Source organism: Suncus etruscus, chromosome 4 (assembly GCF_024139225.1).
Source record: "Suncus etruscus isolate mSunEtr1 chromosome 4, mSunEtr1.pri.cur, whole genome shotgun sequence".
NCBI lineage: Eukaryota > Metazoa > Chordata > Mammalia > Eulipotyphla > Soricidae > Suncus > Suncus etruscus.
The window spans coordinates 86,388,075-86,402,825 of record NC_064851.1 but is presented as its reverse complement, the minus strand read 5'-3'; the positions used below and the strand labels follow the sequence as shown (position 1 = coordinate 86,402,825).

Here is a 14,751-nt window from a genome sequence, read left to right as displayed (position 1 = left end):
TACTAGTTTAAATGCCCAGGCTATACATCTACCTAGCTATCCTGGCCGCTCCGCTGTCTACAGTACCTGGCATCACAGAAATGTCCAGCTGTCCAGCAGTTACATGTGTGTGAACACAACTCGTCCCCAGAAAGCACTACAACTAAAAAAAAAACCACATGAGTTCAAAGTTAAGATATGTCACCAAGAAGTGTGAGCACCTTAAGTATAACTTGTGTGCCTCAACTAGGAGTGAAACTCCAAGAAAATTTGTGTGCAAGCAATCCAAGTACAGGAGTGCAACTCTAGGAAGCACTGCGGCTGAGTGTGTGAGTACCTCAATCTGCTGTGTGAACATGGCAAACGCCACAGCTAAAAATGTGTAAGCACCAGAACCAGAAGTGTGTGTGCAAAACTTGGTCATTTTAACAACAATTAAATGAAGGAGAGAGGAGAGGGAGAAAAATTAAAAATAAATACCTACTGAGGGGGTGGGGAAAAATAAATATCTATTAAAGAGGCAGAAAAATTAAAATGATTTTAGCATATGTTGAAAAGTAGATTCAAGTTCTGATAATTACAACTTAGTAATTATAATTAAATATAATTTTGTAATTATAATTACTAAAATATCATAACTTGAATCTACTTTTCAACAAATGCTAGAATTATTTCAATTTTTATGCCCCTTCAATAGCTATTTATTATTTATTTATTTTTGGGTTTGGGGTCACACCCGGCAGCGCTCAGGGGTTACTCCTGGCTCTATGCTCAGAAATCGTTCCTGGCAGGCTCGGGAAACCATATGGGATGCCTGATTTGAACCACCATCCTTCTGCAAGCAAGGCCAATGCCTTATCTCCATGCTATCTCTATGGCCCCAATAGCTATTTATTTAAATATTATATTTTAATACTAGTAATGCTCTAAATTAAGATTAATGTTTTAAGTCTCCATTATTTTTTGTCTTTTTTTGGGGGGGTCACACCCGGCCGTACTCAGAGGCTACTCCTGGCTCTATGCTCAGAAATCGCTCCTGGCAGCTCAGGGAACTATATGGGATGCCAGGATTCGAACCACCATTCTTCTGCATGCAAGGCAAATGCCCTACCTCTATGCTATCTCTCTGGCCCCAAGTCTCCAATATTTTTATGTTATACTCAAAAGTATAAACCGTTGGCTGTCTCTCTCTTCTCTTTATCTCTCTCACACACAGAGACACACACAAATACTAGCAAGAGCTATTCTGCCAGAGATATAGATATAGAACAGCCAAACTGATATCAGATGACTGAAATTCTGTTAAAATAAGTGTTCCAAAATCATGAATTCATAAGACAGAGGGTTCTTCTATAGGAAAGCATTGACATTTTTGCTATATGAAAGTAATTAATAGATTTCATCATTTGGGAGAAAAGAGAAAGATAAACAAGAAACCAAATTATTTTTTTGTTTTTATTTTGGACTTATCCGAGTGATGCTTAGAGCTTATTCCTGGCTATGCACACAGGAATAACTTCTGAAGGGCTTGGAGAACTACATAGGATGTAGAAGATCGAGCCCAGGTTGGCTATGTGCAAGGCAAACACCCTACTTACTGAACTATCGTTGCAGCCCAAAGTTCCAAATTTTTAATAGAAAATATAATTATTAATTATTGTTATTATATTATTATATTACTCAAAGGTCCAGATTATTAATAAAAATATTTTATTAAGCAATAACAAAAAGTTATAGTATTGGTAATAATATACAATTGAGTAGTTTTTTAACACTGAACATTTTCTAAGATTGCAAGTCCTATGTAAAACAATACAATGCAGAATAGAGACTGGAATGTTTCATAAAATAGATTTTTAAGACATTTTTTCCATTAGAGAAGAAAGCCAGGAAAATCTTTATACAATGAAATGATCTATCTTCATCATATTTAAGTCATGGAAAACATACAAACATTGCTCTAGATTTTTTCCTATGTGGAATCAGATATCATACAGTATACTTTAATGAAAATACATTTGAAGAATAAATATCTTTGAGAATACTATCATAATAATGATAACTTGCCTGATTTTAGAAAGCCATATATTTAGCTACTTAAGAAAATCTCCTAAAGATGACTAAAAATTGAATATAAAACAACACCTGGTTGGAATCTTTGCACCCTCCAAGATTAGGTCATTATGTTGGAGGATTTTTATATAATTACTGCATTTTTTAAGTATGATGCTTAACACTTTTCCTTAAGAACAATGTTAGAAGTTCAAGACTCTGCAAGTTCTAAATGTGATTTTTACATTGGCATTTATGTTCTAAAGAATAAATTCTGATGCAATAATGCTTCTTTTTAAAAAGGTTATTGCCACAGAAATTAGAGTAGGTCTCATTCTGTGGAGAAGTAATTAGGTTCTGGAATAATGTGTGATGTACACATGTATACATGAATATTGTATACAGATGTATATAGTATTCACCTTTTATTGTTCTTTAACATATCCTTTAAGCAAATTTTGAAAGAATTTGAAATGGCTTATATATTCAATTTTCTTAATAGCATATTCTTTTATAATGCACAAATCACATAGAAATAGAGAAAATGTATTAATTTTTTAAATGAAACATCTATAGGAAACTTAAAGGTTCTACTTTGTTTCTTAAAGTTACAGTAACATATTCCTAAATGTGTTAAAAGGAAAATATGTTAGGCAACCCTTTGAGGAAAAAAGGATAGAGAAGGTCAGAGAGATAGTACAGGGTGAGGGACTTACCTTAATTGAGGCTGGTCTTGGTTCAGTCCCCAGCAGCAGATAAGGTACCCCCAAAATTATCCCTGAGCAGACTCAGGAATAAGTCCTGAGCAAAAATGAGTTTGGCCGTAAATCCCATATAAATAAATTAATTGTCATATGTGTTCTCAAAATACAGAATTAATATTTAATCCATTTTTCTAAGATGACAATAGATGTGGAATTTCTGGCTATGATTGACAAATACTTTATTACAAAAATCTGGATCAAATTGGTGAAAGGCACATAGCAATTGGATAACTAAGTTAACTAAGCTTCTGAGCTTTAAGTAAAAATAATGAGACTCTATAGCATTTTGACTAAGGGGAATACTATTCCTTTATCTATAAGGACAAAATTTTATAAAATGATAACAAGAAGACTGACTTCTTTGCTGTGATCAATAAGTACACACCTGATTTAGAAAGGTGAAAGACAGCATTTCCAGCTGTTTTTGATGGTGGTGGTGGTGGAGGGGTGGTGGGAGGGGGTTAACCCAAGCAGTACTTGTGGTTACTCCTGGTTCTGTGTTCAGGTATTACTCCTTGAGAGCTCAGGGGACCATTCAGGAGGCTGGGGATTGAATCCCAGTCAGCCTCATGCAAGGCAAATGCCCTATCTGTTGCACTATTGTGCCAATTCCTTCAGCACCATTTTTGGTGAAGATCTCTTACATGAATGATAGATAAGAAACAATAATTCTGCTAGTCTGAAGTTGTAGTAATGGTTGAAGCCTATTCCTAACGAACTGTGAGAGTATGGATTTGTTTGGATACCATTTCTGGAGAAACTTTGGAGGTGTATGGGCAGAAAAAAAATTTTTTTAAAGAACTCAAATGCTTCTATTTTATGTAATTTAAAATTTTATTTAGGTTTTTGTTTGTAATACTATTAACAATGGCTGTTCATGAACATAATTTCAATACCATGGTCACTAACAATCTCCTTCCCCACAAAGATCTAAATATCTCTCCTTCCTATCATTTCCTCAACTCAGTTTTCCCAATTTCAAGTTCTCCCATTGTATTGCTTTTGTACTTTTGTTGATACCTCACTTGACTGTATATTTTTAAGTCCAACATGAGAGATTCTATATCTGTTTTTTCCTTCTGACTGACCTCATTCAGCATGCTACCCACTAGTTCCATCCATGTTGCTGAAAATAATATAATTTTTGTTTCTAAAAATTGCATGGTATTCCATTGTGTATATATGCCACAATTTTTGGGGCGATTCATCTGTAGTTGGGTATTTGCATTGTCCCCATGTCTTGGTTATTGTACTAAGTGCAGCAATGCACATGTCTTTTCAAATTAATATTTTATGTTTTGAAGCTAGAGGCCAAGAAGTGATATATCTGAGGCATATTGTTGTTCTTTCCTAGTTTTTTTTGAGAAATTTATATTCATTCCTTTCTCACCATAACTCCTACAATAATGGATATCCAGATTTTTATATATCTGCCACTCTCATAGGAGTTGAGATGTTGTTTCATTGTTGTTTTGACTTACACTTTCCTATCACGAATGATAATGAGCACTTTTTTGTATGCTTGGTGACCACCTGTAGATAAGTCTTCTTTGGGAAAGTGTAAAAATTCCCCACATGCCATATTTTCAACCCCAGGTAAGGGGATCTGAAGCAGGGTCACTGTGCGAATTAATAAACCAAGACAGCCATGAGGGAGGAAAGCCCGAAGTCAAGTGGCCTCTAGCCTCATGGTCTCCAGGCTGGACAAACCAAAACCCCTCTCCAAAAGGGAGCTGGAAGGTCACATGAGAGACAAAAGTACCTATCAAACTAATCAAGTCTAGGTGTACTTTCACATGTCAATGGGACTGACTGGTGAAAAGGAAAGAGGAAGCTGTGGGAACACCTTTGTTTTGGTTAAAAAAAAAAAAAAAAGGGAGGGGTATTCCAACAGGAAAGTGTCTGTTCAAGAAAGAAGTTGTTTTTTTTTAAAGGGGCCTAACTGAAAATAAAAATTGGGTATGGACCTATAATATACTTAAAAACAGCCTTAACTGATTAACTACACACAGGGAGACAGCGACTTAGTGGCTGTAGACAGTTATCTTACTATCTGAAAATATTAAACAATCTTCATCTGAAGGCAGTCACTAAGCTATATAAAGAAAGGCTTCGATCTATACATCTTCATATGTAGACATACAACATGTATAGGTACACATATACCACATATACATATATAGATATATAACCACAATATATATGTATGTAATATTTAAAATGTCTCATTTAAAATAGAGATATATATACTCTATAATACATATAGCCATATATAGCATATATTATATATATGTATGATATCTATGTATATAGCGATGAGATCATATAAATTTAGGGGGAATAGGGGTTTACACCACATCCTTAGTTCTAAGTATCTGTGATCAGGGATCTGTCCTGGCAGGGCTCAGGGGACCATATGCAGTACCAGCAATAGAACCCAAGTCAGCTACATGCAAGGTAAGTGCCTTACTGGCTGTGCTATCTCTCTGGCCTAGGGTTCACTCACATTGTTGCTCAGAATCTATTCCAGGCTCTGTGATCAAGGGTTACCCCAGTAAGTGCTTGGGGGACATGCCATAGGAGGCCTGTGGGATATCAAGTATATGTAGATACACAAAATGAGAGGACCAAAAAAGAGAATAGAAAGTGGTCAGAAAAAGATTTTAAAAAGTAACGACTGAAAACATCAAATTTGACTAAATTAATAATAGGTCATATAAGAATTTTAATAAATGGCTACTAGATAAAATTCTTCCCAGAAAACTGGATTTCTGTCAGGGTATGCTTATGGGTCACCCCACACCAATCTGACTCCTTCTATCTTTATACCTTTTTCTCTCAAGTATTTTTTCCCAATGTGTTTTAAAATCCTATTCAACTCATCTCTTTCTATGATACATTGTCACATAGAAATTCTTTCCATTATTATAAACTCCTAGTAAAGAGAGTTAAAATCTTATAATACAACTTTTAGAATTTTATTGTATGGTTACATATCTCTTCTTAAAATATTTAATATATTGTCCATATTTCTAGAATAGTTGTCAGACTATATTGTCAGACTAGTGGGCAACAAATCTGAGTTAGTTCTAACATTCCTTCTCCTTTAATCTGTTTCTGATTTCTTCCAATTCTACTGACAATCTCCTTTATATTTGTTCCACTACTACTTGCTTAGTTTGTGATTTCCTAACTTTCTCACCAAAATTGATCCAATAACAACAAATACTTTTTATAGCCCTCTTCTTTTTACTCATCCAAAACACAGTAGTCAGGTTAGTATTTCTCAAGATAGCTTTGATAGTTTTTTACTCCCTGTTGAAACAATAAAAAATGTTAGCTTCTTTTGGCTCAAAAAGAAAATGCAAGTCAATATCTTGCAAATTGCAAATCGTATCTTTCCAAATTGTATTTACAACTTCTCTTCACCAACCCTAAATTCTAGTTGTGAATAAATATGACGATGTTTCTTAAAATTCAACTGAAATAAACTCTGAGGTTTAAAAAGAAAAAAGAAATTAGGGAAAATATTATTACTTGTGGGTGGGTCAATGTTCCCTGACAACTTGTAAATGTTCTAAGATTTAGCATTATGTAAGTTTTTGGAAGCGTAAAGCAGCCACATCAGCTAAAGGAGATGAAAATTTCAAGACACATGGTCATGAAATATGTAAAGCAGATGGACAGTGTTAGAGTGGAAGATAGTCCATCCCAAACTTCTTCTGCCAGCTACAGACAAGAAGTCAATCCAGTTTATCTCCCAAACAAGAGCACATTACAGATACAGTAAATAAATACAGATAAAAATAGCTTCAAGCACAAGGTGCATGAAACAAACAGAAAAGAAATTACAACAAAAAATTATGAAATACACAGTTTTGTTTTTTGCAATGACAGAGAAACTTGCAGTCTCAAAGGGACTGAACTTCGTTGTTTTTGGTTTTGGGGCCTCACCAGTGGCACTCAGGGTGACTCTTGGCTTTGTGCTCAGAAATTGCTCTTGGCAGGCTCTGGGAACTATATGGGAGGATGAGGATTGAACTCGGGTCTGAACTGGGTCAGTAGTGTGCAAGGCAAATACTCTACCGCTGTGCTATCACTAAGGCCCCTGGACTTGAACTTTGATGTCTGAGCAAAACCTCAGACATCCAGAGACCATTATTCTAGGAAGCTAGAGGATCTTAATTTGCTGTCATGAAAATGCATTGTTTTTCTAATAATATGCTGTTGCCTGTATAGTGCTCTGTAGGAAAATGAAAAAAGATTCTATCACTTTACAGCTTTGTGAATTGAATAAAAAATATGGCTTTATCAAATATGGTAACAAAAACTGCAGATATTTGTACGGTGTGGGTCAAATTGTTTAACTAAGCTTTTCATGCTCTCTGTATTAATGCCAAAAATAACCATTTGTCAGCCTTAAAATAAAATGAGTTCTGAATTCATGATTCCCAAATTTTAAGTGTTTTACTATAAAAGGATGCATATTAAATAAAGGTTAAGAAGCCAAAAAGGCAAGATTAATCAGGACATCAGAGATGTTGAGAATAATAAAATTCTTGTTCCAGGAAAGAACTGATGAAGTTTTTCCCTCTGCTTATTGTCCTTACTTTTATTTAAAAGAATAAAGTTAATTGAAAATTTTCCGCTGCAGTTACTAAAGGTATACTCTTCATACTTACACAAAATTTTATAACATCCCTTCAAACTGCCAAGGAGTAATTGAACATGGGGGTTAAAGTTCTTGATAAATAACAGAAGACTTTACTATTAATGTTCTCATTAAAGAGAACATTTCTAAAAAACTATAGCACAGAAGACTAATTTTCACTCACTATTAGTCACTTAGAAGTATGTGAAACAACTTTACTATCAGATATCTGAAATAGCAGATGTCATAAAATATAATGTCTCTAAATAGTCAGACCTAAACTTGACCTTAAGATTTAATCATCAGTAATACCATGACTTCATAAATTATCCAGGCTAATTTTGTAATTAGAACATTTATTATTTTAAATAACTCTCCTATTACACATGTATCCAAAGTAAATTGTGCACAGGGAAATTCTTCTTTATTAGTGTAGTAAAATTGTTTTATAGAGAAAAGATACTATTCAAAAAGAATGTCGCAAGATAGAAAGAAAAAGAAAAAGAAAAAAATTGTGCTCTATTGAATGACATAGGCAACTCCAGAATTGAGCACCAAAAGCAACTTTCTTATTCTTTAATTATAGGGCCACACCTGTTGGTGCTCAGGGCCTATCCCTGTGCTCTAGGATTATTCCTAGCAGTCTCAGGATCCATTTAGAGTGCCAAGAAACAAAGCCAGGTCAGATGTGTGCAAAACAAATACTCTACCAGCGATACCATTTCTCAGACACCAAAGCAACTTAATGGCATATATTTTCTCTGTATTTATGAAACACTACTAAAGGCATGATGGTGATAATCAAGGGTTCCAGCATTATATTCTTCACCTTTTATGTGACATCTCTACCATTTCTCAGCTGTATAATATTATGCATATTTTTATTACTTTGTTTCAGTTTCCTTGTCTGTAAAATAAGAATTGATAGGATTTCCAATTTAGAGAGCCATTGGAGTAATTTTTAAAGCATAATATCAGTAAGTCATTAATTATTTGCACTATAGTACAAATATTAATACACATACAACTGTATGTATTGGCTATCCCAATAGGACATAGCAAGGACTTTACTAGACTATACCATCTAGAACTGTGCAGTTATGACATATGCTCACACTATAAAATTAACATATATTATTATAGGGATGAAACCCAGATTTGTTGCATGAAAGCTAAGTATTCTACTTGTACTATCTCTCTAGTCCAAAAATCTGTATTTTTTCTTTATTTAAAGAAAATGCATCAACTATTTGACATAGTTAATCATAATATATTTGTTTACAGATAAGTGAGAGCAACATTATTAAAAGAAATAGAAAAAAGGAAGAGAAGAAAAAAAATTTTAAAAAGGAAAAAAGTAGAGTGGAACGCAAATTTTTGAAAATTATTGTGTCTCCAAAGAAGCCAATAATACAATGCAGAAGGTTAGTATGCTCTTCTTGTTAGCTGTCCATTCTGTTACATCATTTGTTTATAAACATTAAATGATCTAAACTGGTGTGTTCCTATGGGGATGACAGCATCAAAAAAAAAAAAGTTGCCCAGGAATTCAAAGCACTATTACTAATACTGTTCTTTTATGGTGTTTGTTCTCAGCTTCCAGAGCTGTTAGAAGAACAAAGATACGGGGGAGGGTGCCCACACTAGCTCAAAAAAAAAAAAAAAAAAGCTGTGATGATATCAGCCTAAATACCAGCACACCTGAAGTTTGGTCAGATTGATGTCTCCAAAGAGAATAGTAGTGGACTGCTGAGGCAGGGCAATAAATATAGTGGTAACTATGGGTGATGGATGCAGCAGTCATGCTTTGGCAGGGCTGGGACTTGCCTTGCTCGCTCCTCTTGAGATTGCTAGCTTGCTGGTTCATGTCCAGTGCAACCATGATTTCTCATGGCTTGATTTACAACATCTCTTCCTAGAAAAGAGTGAGCCTATGGAGCTGGCCCAGCTAGCCCAGTTCGAACATGGTGACTGTGTTTGACTTTAGTATTTTTTGCAGAAATGACTAGGGATGTGGTGGTCAGAGAAATAGATATAATGGTGGATAGCTGAGACCCATTTTTATGCCTGCCATTTGAAAGTATGACTTAATATAAATATGTTAATTCTATTCCATACTCTTAGACAATTTACTACTTTGCTTTCTGAGCATGAATACAAATGCTGTTGTCACATTCTCCCCCAAAACTTTAAATTGCCAGAATTTCTCAGTTTAGCTAGAGAAAATACAGTGATATTTAATTTATAGATCCATGATTACTAAAAAGTTTACTAATGAAATACCTGTTTTTATATTTGATGGTCATCAAGATAATTACTGAATATCTAAATTTTACATTGTTGGCAATTAATTTAGCTTTCTATTGACAATCAAGGGAGCTAGAGCCTTTTTACTCTCATTTAATTTTTACTAGGTTGTTTTATGTATTAATTTAGGTGTTCTAAGTTAATTACACAAATTATAAACATAATAAATATTCATAGGTATTATGTTATAAACATATAATAAATTTTAATATACTGTATAGCAAATCCACCTATTATTTCTATTGAAGAGTATCCTATCTATACCTGGTGCCATGCATTTTCATCAAAAATTTTTAAAAATAGTCTTTTTTATTAAATTAATGTAAATTCATAAATGTGTTCATGATTGAGTTAAAGACATACAATCTTCCAACACCCATTTCTTCACCAATGTACATTTCCCACCACCAATGTCCATAGTTTCTCTCTTGTCCCCACCTCCAGTCTGCTGCCATGGCAGATATTTTCTTCTCTCTTTCTTATTTACTTGTTAGCCACTGTGTTTAGCAATATTGCAACTGAAAGGGTATCATATCTCTTTACCTCTAAGTATGTAGTTCTTGCCCACAGTGATTATTTCCAACTATTATTGTTATAGTGGTCTCTTCTCTGTTTTAGCTGCATTCCATCTACCTACTCAACCTTGTATCAAACTTTGTACTATGGATCCTGACCTTATTTCTATTGTTTTTGAGTATTATTCTCAAACCATTATTAAAATATATTAACTTCCTTTAACATAGACATAAATACAAATACATTCATTTATATACACATATTAATCTATTAGAATAACAAAAACTTCATTGAATTTCAGATATATTTACTTCATTGAATTTCCCATATATATTTCATTAAATTTTATATACATACATAAACATATTTATGTACATAAGTATGTACATTATACAAATATAATGGCACTCTAATTGTTTTTTTTTTACAAATATTTGTTTATTTTAATGAAGCTGGTACAGACAATGTCCATTTAAATCCCATCTCCCAGGCCAGAAAGTACAAACAAAATAAAAAAAGAGCAGTGTTCAGTTGTATATACTTCTGTATGAATAGCTTTAACTGCTAATGAAAGAACTTTTCTGGGATCTTCTGACAAGCTTTTTTCTCATTAATCTTAAAATGCTTTCTCCAGTGAAACCATCTTTGAAGTTAGTCATGACTCTCATCACAGCTGTCATTTATTTCGTTTCCAATCTGATCTTGTTCCTCTTCATTTTTTTTTTTTTTTGGTCCATACCCTCAGATTTTAAAAGTAGCTTCAAGTTAAGGAAAGGTCATTTTCCACAGTTCAGTTCTGAAAAACTTCCATCTCTCACTGAAAGTCATAGTCCAGGAGTGAAGCGATCACATGCTAGAACATCAGGGCCAATTGAAAAGTCATTACGGACACTCGCATTGGTCAGTCCTATTTATGCACAGTCCCTGCAAAAGATGGCTACTCTGTGCACACGTCATTTCTAAAAGGAGAGCAATGTCAAGGGGCTGAGGTCTGATCACCAAAAATCAGCACAATGAAAACAAATGATAATGAATAATGGGCACTAGAATTCAAATTACCAGATGTTTTAAAGAGACTGGGTGCCTGTTCTCAATTCTTTTTTGAACACCACATTACAAAAGAACTATTTTTAAAAATAAAAAAGGATTGAGGATAAAGAAAAAAATAAAAAGAATATCTAAATCCTTGAGTGACCCCCTGTTTGTTCCTGATAAACTTCAATCACATCTTCTTCCTCCATTCCAAGTTCTTTTGGAGTGTGGTTATCAGCAATTCTCTGACCTTCAAAGAGAAACCTGAGTTAATTCATTGGAACTCCCTGTCTTTGACAGTAAGATTCTTTAAGTTTCTTGAGATGTGTGGTCATTTTCACTTTAAAATGAATCTCACTGCTATCCTGTCCAATAACTTTGCGTTTTATGTATTCTCCTTCCTTCTTATCTCCCAAGTCCTCAGTTGAAGGTTTTGCCTCCTGATCCGACATGGTGGCGCTGGCTCCCCGGGCTGTCTGCACGGCCGCAGCCTCGGGCAGGCAGGACCTCGCTGGGGCTCCGTCAGCGCAGACCGTCTCCGGCCACAGCACAACACGGCGGCGCCTCTAATTGGTATTTTATTGAATCTACCAGTATCAAGAAAATTTGTGTAATGAAGTTGGAGAGATAACTCAATGAGTTGAGTGCATGCTTTACAAGGAAAAAGCCTAAACCTACTCCCCAGCAATGCATGACCCCTAAGCTCAGACTAGTAGACCCTGAGTACTTTACACATTGAGATTCTATGATTTACAATACTATTAATAATATTAGTATAATAATATTATTAATAATATTAATAATAGTTTCTCATGCACACAATTCTAACACCATGTCCATCAGCAGTGCACCCTTCCCTTTCCCAAAGATCCCCAAACTCTTTTCTCAAATTGCTATAAATTGCTTAATATTGTTTTATCTTAGAGAGCTATAATATTTCACTGTGTCTATAAACCATAACTTCTTGATCTATTTATCTGTAATTGAGCATTTAGATTTATACTAAGTATGGTGATTAACGTAAGTATGCATATATATTTTTCAAATTATTATTTTTGGGTTTTGAAGATGCCAAACAGCAGTATCACTAGATCACATGGCAGTTCTATTTCTACTTTTATTGAAAAATCTCCATATTATTTTGATAGATGCTGAACCAGATAACAACAATGGATGAACACTCATTTTTCACCAAAAACCAACAAACTGGCTTTTCCACACATTTGTATGCCTACTGTTCTCACATGTATAAGATGATATATAATTGCTTTGATTTCAACAGACTGAATTTTTATATACTTTTTTATTTAAACACCTGGATTGTAGTTGGGTTTTAGTCATGTAAAGAAACCCCCTTAACTAGTGCAACATTTTCATCACCAATGACACAAATTTCGCTACTCTACCCCAAACCCGCATGTACTCAAGACAGGCGTTCTACTTCCCTCATTCATTCACATTGTTATGACAGTTCTCAATGTAGTTATTTCTCTAACTCTTTGTGGTGAGCTTCATGTTGTGAGCTGGACCTTACAGCCCTCCTCTATTTTGTCTCTGAGAATAATTGCAAAAATGTCTTTTATTTTTCTTAAAACTCATAGATGAGTGAGACTATTCTGCATCTCTGTCCCTCTGTCTTATTTAACTCAGCATAATAGATTCCATGTACATCCATGTATAGGAAAATTTCATGACTTCATCTCTCCTGATGGCTGCATAATATTCCATTGTGTATATTTACCACAGTTTCTTTAGCCATTCATCTATTGAAGGGCATCTTAGTTGTTTCCAGAGTATGGCTATTGTAAACATTGTTGCAATGAATATAAGTGTGAGGAAGGGATTTTTGTATTGTATTTGTGTGTTCCTAAAGAATCCCAAGGAGTGGTATAGGTGGATCATATGGGAGCTCAATCTCCAGTTTTGGAGGAATCTCCATATTGCTTTCCATAAAGGTTGGACTAGATGGCATTCCAACCAGCAGTGAAATAGTTTCTTTCCACATCCCCGCCAGCACTGCTTGTTCTCAATCTTTGTGATGTGTGCCAATCTCTGTGGCATGCGATGGTACCTCATAGTTGTTTTGATTTGCTTTTCCCTGATGATTAGTGATGTGGAGCATTTTTATGTGCCTTTTGGCCATTTGTATTTCCTCTTTGACAAAGTGTCTATTTCTTCTCCCAATTTTTTATGGAATTAGATGATTTTTTCTTATAAAGTTCTGTCAGCGCCGTGTATATTTTGGATATTAGCCCCTTATCTGTTGGGTATTGGGTGAATAGTTTCTCCCACTCAGTGGGTAGCTCTTGTATCCTGAGCAATATTTTCTTTAAGTTGCAGAAGCTTCTAAGTTTAATATATTCCCATCCGTTTATCTCTGCTACCACTTGGTTCGAGAGAGCTGTTTCCTCCTCAAAGACACCTTTAGTCTCAATGTCATGGAGTGTTTTGCCTACATGTTGTTCTATATACATTATGATTTCAGGGCTGATATCAAAGTCTTTAATTCATTTGGATTTGGACTTCATACATGGTGTTAGCTGGGGATCTGAGTTTGCTTTTTGCAAGTAGCCAACCAGTTGTGCCAATACCACTTGTTGAAGAGGCTTTCCTTGCTCTAGGATTTCTTGCTCCTTTATCAAAAATTAGTTGCTTGTATGTCTGGGGAATATTCTCTGAGTACATCATATTCCACTGATCTGATGGTATGTCTTTATTCCACTACCATGATGGTTTCATAACTATTGCTTTGTAATACAGTTTAAAATTGAGTAAAGTAATGCCTTTCATATTCCTTTTCCCAAGGATTGCTTTAGCTATTTGAAGGTGTTTATTATTCCAAATAAATTTCAGAAGTGCTTGATCCACTTCTTGGAAGAATGTCATGGGTAATTTTAAAGGGATTGCATTAAATCTGTACAATGCTTTGGGGAGAATTGCCATTTTAATGATTTTATTCCTGCCCATCCATGAGCAGGGGATGTGTTTCCATTTCCGTGTGTCCTCTCATTTCTTAGAGCAGGGTTTTATACTTTTCTCTGTATAGGACCTTCACGTCTTGAGTCAAGTTGACTCCAAAATATTTGCATTTGTGTGACACTAATGTGAATGGGGTTGTTTCTTAATGTCCATTTCTTCCCTATCATTTTTGGTGTATGAAAAAGGCCATTTATTTTTTGGTGTCAGTTTTATAGCCTGCCACATTGCTATATGAATCTATTGTTTCTAGAAGTTTTATAGTAGAATCTTTAGGGTTTTCTAAGTATATGTTATGACATCTGTAATCAGTGAGAGCTTGACTTCTTCCTTTTCTATCTCGATGCCCTTCATATCTTTTTCTTGCCTAATCTCTATAGCAAGTACTTCCAGTACCATGTTGAATAGGAGTTGTGAGATAGGACAGCTTTGTCTTGTACCAGAATTTAGAGGAAAGGCTTTTAGTTTTTCTCC

The 14,751-nt window shown here is 34.7% G+C and overlaps 1 pseudogene; it reads right to left on the bottom strand.

Moving 5' to 3' along the window:
- Window positions 1-11,363: 11,363 nt before the first annotated feature.
- Window positions 11,364-11,784, bottom strand: LOC126006046 (small ubiquitin-related modifier 1-like; annotated as a pseudogene).
- Window positions 11,785-14,751: the final 2,967 nt, after the last annotated feature.